At 45.0% G+C, this 7,253-nt stretch overlaps 1 protein-coding gene across 1 annotated transcript in view; it reads right to left on the reverse strand.

Annotated features, from left to right (window-relative positions):
• Positions 1–2,412: 2,412 nt before the first annotated feature.
• LOC128699593 (15-hydroxyprostaglandin dehydrogenase [NAD(+)]) overlaps positions 2,413–7,253 on the reverse strand; it is a 27,972-nt gene continuing 23,131 nt past the window's right edge. Inside the window, exon 5 of the mRNA XM_070080610.1 lies at positions 2,413–7,253. This exon is cut by the window's right edge and continues 1,182 nt beyond it. The gene's annotated coding sequence lies outside the window, so the exon portion shown is untranslated.

Below are 7,253 nucleotides of genomic sequence, written 5' to 3' on the forward strand. Positions count from 1 at the left end.
ACCATCATTATTACCACTAACACCACCTGAGAAGAACCATCATCATTACCACTAACACCACTTGAGTAGAACCATCATTATTACCACTAACACCACCTGAGTAGAACCATCATCATTACCACTAACTCCACCTGAGTAGAACCATCTTCATTACCACTAACACAACCTGAGTAGAACCATCATCATTACCACTAACTAACACCTGAGAGAACCATCATCATTACCACTAACACCACCTAGAACCATCATCATTACCACTAACACCACCTGAGTAGAACCATCATCTTCATTACACCTGAGTAGAACCATCATCATTACCACTAACACCACTTGAGTAGAACCATCTTCATTACCACTAACTGCACCTGAGTAGAACCATCATCATTACCACTAACACCACCTGAGTAGAACCATCATCATTACCACTAACTCCACCTGAGTAGAACCATCTTCATTACCACTAACTCCACCTGAGTAGAACCATCATCATTACCACTAACACCACCTGAGTAGAACCATCTTCATTACCACTAACACCACCTGAGAAGAACCATCATCATTACCACTAACACCACCTGAGAAGAACCATCATCATTACCACTAACTCCACCTGAGTAGAACCATCATCATTACCACTAACACAACCTGAGTAGAACCATCATCATTACCACTAACTCCACCTGAGTAGAACCATCATCATTACCACTAACACCACCTGAGTAGAACCATCTTCATTACCACTAACACAATCTGAGTAGAACCATCATCATTACCACTAACTCCACCTGAGTAGAACCATCATCATTACCACTAACACCACCTGAGTAGAACCATCATCATTACCACTAACACCACCTGAGAAGAACCATCATCATTACCACTAACACCACCTGAGAAGAACCATCTTCATTACCACTAACACCACCTGAGAAGAACCATCTTCATTACCACTAACACAACCTGAGTAGAACCATCATCATTACCACTAACACCACCTGAGTAGAACCATCATCATTACCACTAACACCACCTGAGAAGAACCATCATCATCACCACTAACACCACCTGAGTAGAACCATCATCATTACCACTAACACCACCTGAGAAGAACCATCATCATTACCACTAACTCCACCTGAGTAGAACCATCATCATTACCACTAACACCACCTGAGAAGAACCATCATCATTACCACTAACTCCACCTGAGTAGAACCATCATCATTACCACTAACTCCACCTGAGTAGAACCATCATCATTACCACTAACACCACCTGAGAAGAACCATCATCATTACCACTAACTCCACCTGAGTAGAACCATCATCATTACCACTAACTCCACCTGAGTAGAACCATCATCATTACCACTAACACCACCTGAGAAGAACCATCATCATTACCACTAACACCACCTGAGAAGAATCATCATCTCACCACTCATGAGTACCACTAACCACACTCCACCTGAGTAGAACCATCATCATTACCACTAACTCCACCTGAGTAGAACCATCATCATTACCACTACCACCACCTGAGAAGAACCATCATCATTACCACTAACTCCACCTGAGTAGAACCATCATCATCACCACTAACACCACCTGAGTAGAACCATCATCATTACCACTACCACCACCTGAGAAGAACCATCATCCATGTGTCTCCTCCACTAGCATATATTCCCCGCACTGCAAACTTTCTCAACATGGTATTTCGAATCTTTGGTACAAAACACTGGGTAAATAATTGTCTATGATTATTTTGTTCGTTCGTCGTTCTTGATTCACCGGTACTCTCCTGGTCCAGGTCTTTTCCAGAAGGTGTCCCGGCCTTGGCTCCCTGTCTTGGGAATGTCTTGAGACCTATGTCTCCCATGGGAGGAGGTACTAGTACCTCCTCAGCTGCGGGACCAACTGTCCCCAGGCCTAGCCCCATTCCCCGCCCTCACAGGGCTCGTATTGAGCAGCTAGGCCACTTGTCTGCCATCTACCTCGCCCCAGAGTGGCTACTGGGAGTGGCAAGCCCGGGCTCCGGCACCATCCCCGCCCTAAAAGGGCTCGTGGGAATGGTGTCTTCTCCGATTATTTTTATTTATTATTATTATTATTATTATTAAAGATTAGCCGGTATTCTCCCGGCCCGGGCCTTTTCCAAGTGGTGGCCCGGCCTTGGCTCCCTCTTTAGGGAGTGTCTGAGACCTAAGTCTTCCATAGGAGGAGGCACAAGTACCTCCTTATCTTTGGGACCAACTGTCTGGTCTGCCATCACCCCCCCAAGGGGGCAAGTGGGGATAACAGTCTTATGAGCTAAAGGCTCGGGCTCAGGCACCTACCCTACCCTGGAACTGTTAGGCATGGTATCGATCCCCCCGATTATTTTGTTTTAAGATCAGAGTAATACAAAATATTTTTGGAAAATTAATTTAATGTTACAATATACAAAGTACATTTAAGGAGAGCTCAAAATATTCTCACTTTACAGACCCGATATTTATGGTGATATATTTAAAATAATCGTATTTAAGAAAATTATATGATATAAACTGAGTACTTTAGCTACCATTAAGAGAAGATATACATGTAACACTGTGTTATTTTCTCTTATAGTTTAACATATATAAAATTCTTCCAACTCTCAGGGACAAAGTTAGTTAATTAAATCATTTTCGAGCAGTTTTGTAGGTATTACAATATTACCAAAATTAAAAGCATTTTTTTTACTCAGTGTAATGATCTTGAAGTTTGTGTAATAAACTATTTGTACTTACCTATTTGTGGTTGCAACCTCGTCTTAAAACTATGTATGGTTCCCGCCTCCACTACGTCACTTTCTAGGTTACTCCAGTTCCTGACAACTTTATGACAAGAAATACTTCCTAACATCCCTTTGACTTATCTGAGTCTTCAACTTCCAATTGTGACCTCTTGTGTCTGTGTCCTATCTCTGGAACATCCTGTCTTTGTCCACCTTGTCTATTCGGCGCAGTATTTTATATGTCGTTATTATGTCTCCCTGACCCTCCTGTCCTCCAGTGTCGTCATGCAAATTTCCCTCAACCTTTCTTCGTAAGACATTCCCCTTAGCTCTGGGACTAGTCTTGGTGCAAACCTTTGCACTTTTTCTAATTTCTTGACGTGCTTGACCAGGTGTGGGTTCCAAACTGGTGCTGCATACTCCAGTATGGGCCTGACGTATATGGTGTACAGAGTCTTGAACGATTCCTTACTGAGGTACTGGAACGCTATCCGTAGGTTTGCCAGGCGCCCGTATGCTACAGCAGTTATCTGATTGATATGCACCTCAGGAGATGTGCTCGGTGTTATACTCACCCCCAGATCTTTTTCCTTGAGTGAGGTTTACAGTCTTTGGCCACCTAGCCTATACTCTGTCTGCGGTCCTCTTTGACCTTCCCCGATCTTCATGATTTTGCATTTGGCAGGGTTAAATTCCAGGAGCCAGTTGCTGGACCAGGCTTGTAATCTGTCCAGGTCTCTTTGTAGCCCTGCCTGATCCTCGACCGATTTGATTCTCCACGTTAAATTCACATCATCTGCAAACAATGACACTACTGAGTCTATCACTTCCGTTATGTCATTCAATATACCAGAAACAGCACAGGTCCTAGGACTGATCTTTGTGGAACTCCGCTTATCACAGGCGCTCACTCTGACACCTCGTCACGTACTTTGACTCGCTGGTGCCTCCTTGTCAGATATTCTCTGATCCATTGCAGTGCCTTTCCTGTTAAGTGTGCCTGATCCTCTAGCTTTTGCATTAACCTTTAGTAAGGAACTGTGTCGAAGGCCTTCTTGCAGTCCAGGAAAATGCAGTCTATCCACCCCTCTCTCTTTTGTCTTCTTTCTCCTTGTCATAAAACTCCATTAGGTTTGTGAAACAGGATTTTCCTTCCCTGAAACCTTGCTGGTTGTCGATTATCCGCTTGTTTCTTTCCACGTGCTCCACCACTCTCCTCCTGATGATCTTCTCCATGGCTTTGCATACTATACACGTTAGTGAAACAGGTCTGTAATTTAATACCTCGTACCTGTCTCCTTTTTTAAAACTTGGGACTACATTTGCCATTTTCCATACCTCAGGTAATTGCCCAGTTTCAATGTTAGTGGCATACACAGGATCTCTGCTCCCTCTCTAAGAACCCTTCAAGATATCAAGTTCACATAGGAACTTCTTCACCTCCTCCTTGGCTATGTGTACCTCATCCAGCACTTGTTGGTGTACCTCCCTGTTCTTAATTCATGGAGTCCTACCTGTTTCTACTGTAAATACTTTAAATCTCATGTTGAGCTCCTCACATACTGCTTGGTCATTGCTTATGAACTCCCCACCATCCTTCCTCAGCCTGATTACCTGGTCCTTGACTGTTGTTTTCCTCCTGATGTGGCTATACAACAGCTTCGGGTCAGACTTGACTTTCGATGCTATGTCATTTTCGTATTGTCACTGAGCCTCCCTTCTTAATTGTGCATATTCGTTTCTGGCTCTTCGGCTGATCTCTTTATTTTCCTGGGTCCTTTGTCTTCTGTACCTTTTCCATTCTCTAGTGCACCTAGTTTTTGCCTCCCTACACCTTTGGGTGAACCAAGGATTCGTTATGGTCTTCCATTATTTCTGTTTCCCTTGGGAACAAACCTCTCCTCCGTCTTCTTGCATTTTGTCACATAGTCCATCATTTCTTTTACTGGTTTTCCTGCCGGTTCTTTCTTCCACTGAGCGTCTTGCAGGAAATTCCTCATGCCTGTGTAGTCTCCCCTTTTGTAGTTTTTGTTTTTTCCCGTCCTGTTCCTGCTGCTCTCACCACTTGTAGCTCAACTATGCAATCAAAGCACAGAACCACATGATCACTAGCTCCAAGGAGCCTTACATAAGTGATATCATCGATGTCCGAACTACTCAATGTGAATACAAGGTCCATTCTTGCTGGATCATCCTCACCTCTCTCTCTGGTAGTGTCTCTAACATGTTGATGCATGAGGTTTTCCAGTACCACATCCATCATCTTGGCTCTCCATGTTTCGGGACCCCCATAGGGCTCCAGGTTTTGCCAATCTCCTTGTGATTGAAATCACCCATAACTAGTAACTTTGCTCCCCCCATGTGAGCTCTTCTGGGCACCTAAGCTAGTGTTTCGACCATTGCTCTGTTGCTCTCGTCGTATTCTTATCTTGGCCTCCTGCAATTCTGTGGCAGGTTGTACATTACTGCAATTACCTTATGGCCCTCAGACTGGATTATTCCTACTAAGTAGTCCCTTTTGCACATTCCATTCATTCAATCCATTTCCTCAAATCCCCACAAGTTTTTAATAAGCAGTGCATCTCCTCCCCCTCTCCTCCCTCTATCTTTTCTGAGGATTTGATATCTGGGTGGAAAAATTGCATCTGTGAGTTTCGTTTCTGTGAGTGCTATTATGTCTGGGGATGTCTCCTTGATTCTTTCATGCCACTCCTCACACTTATTTGTTATTCCGTCTGCATTTGTATACCACACTTTCAACTTCGTTGGGGTTGGGGAGGTGGGGGACCTGATAAGGAACTATGGGTGGTTGCTGTGGGGGTGGAGTTTGTAATAAGGTGGGCGGGGGCACTGGATATGGCATATTTGTTTTGGGGTTAGAATGTTTGGTTGCACTGGGGCTGTCCTGATTGGGGGGCTTCTGTAGGTGGTTGTGAGGGAGGCTGTATTTGATTTTCCTCCTGAGTCTGGGTTCTCCTATCCATCTTCCCCTCTCTTTCCTCCTTTCATGTGTGTGTGTACTCACCTATTTGTGGTTGCAGGGGTCGAGTCACAGCTCCTGGCCCCGCCTCTTCGCTGATTGCTACTAGGTCCTCTCTCTCCCTGCCCCATGAGCTCTATCATACCTCGCCTTAAAACTATGTATGGTTCCCGCCTCCACTACGTCACTTTCTAGGCTATTCCACGGCCTGACTACTCTATGACTGAAGAAATACTTCCTAACATCCCTTTGATTCATCTGAGTCTTCAACTTCCAATTGTGACCTCTTGTGTCTGTGTCCCTTCTCTGGAACAATCCCGTGTGTGTGTGTGTGTACTCACCTAATTGTACTCACCTAATTGTGGTTGCAGGGGTCGAGACTCAGCTCCTGGCCCCGCCTCTTCACTGATCGCTACTGGATCCTCTCTCTCTCTGCTTCCTGAGCTTTGTCATACCTCTTCTTAAAACTATGTATGTGTGTGTGTGTGTGTGTGTGTGTGTACTCATCTATTTGTGGTTGCAGGGGTCGATTCACACCTGGCCCCACCTCTTCGCTGATCGCTACTAGGTCCACTGTCTCCCTGCTCCATGAGCTTTATCATACCTCTTCCTAAAGCTTTGTATAGAGCCTGCCTCTACTGCATCATTCTCCAGATTGTTCCACTTCCTGACAACTCTATGGCTGAAGAAATACTACCCAACATCCCTGTGATTCATCTGAGTCTTCAACTTCCAGTTGTGACCCCTTGTTGCTGTGTCACATCTCTGGAACATCCTGTCTCTGTCTACCTTGTCGATTCCTCTCAGTATTTTATAAGTCGTTATCATGTCTCCCCTATCCCTTCTGTCCTCCAGTGTCGTCAGGTCGATTTCCCTAAACCTCTCCTAGTTGGACATATCCCTTAGCTCCGGGGCGTGTGTGTGTGTGTACTCACCTAGTTGAGGTTGCGGGGGTTGTGTGTGCGCGTGTGCGTGTACTCACCTAGTTGTACTCACCTAGTTAAGGTTGCGGGGGTCGAGTCCGAGCTCCTGGCCCCGCCTCTTCACTGATCGCTACTAGGTCACTCTCCCTGAACCGTGAGCTTTATCATACCTCTGCTTAAAGCTATGTATGGATCCTGCCTCCACTACATCGCTTCCCAAACTATTCCACTTACTGACTACTCTGTGGCTGAAGAAATACTTCCTAACATCCCTGTGATTCATCTGTGTCTTCAACTTCCAACTGTGTCCCCTTGTTACTGTGTCCAATCTCTGGAACATCTTGTCTTTGTCCACCTTGTCAATTCCTCTCAGTATTTTGTATGTCGTTATCATGTCCCCCCTATCTCTCCTGTCCTCCAGTGTCGTCAGGTTGATTTCCCTTAACCTCTCCTCGTAGGACACACCTCTTAGCTCTGGGACTAGTCTTGTTGCAAACCTTTGCACTTTCTCTAGTTTCTTTACGTGCTTGGCTAGGTGTGGGTTCCAAACTGGTGCCGCATACTCCAATATGGGCCTAACGTACACGGTG

Source organism: Cherax quadricarinatus, unplaced genomic scaffold, assembly GCF_038502225.1.
Source record: "Cherax quadricarinatus isolate ZL_2023a unplaced genomic scaffold, ASM3850222v1 Contig675, whole genome shotgun sequence".
In the NCBI taxonomy this organism is placed as follows: Eukaryota; Metazoa; Arthropoda; class Malacostraca; order Decapoda; family Parastacidae; genus Cherax; species Cherax quadricarinatus.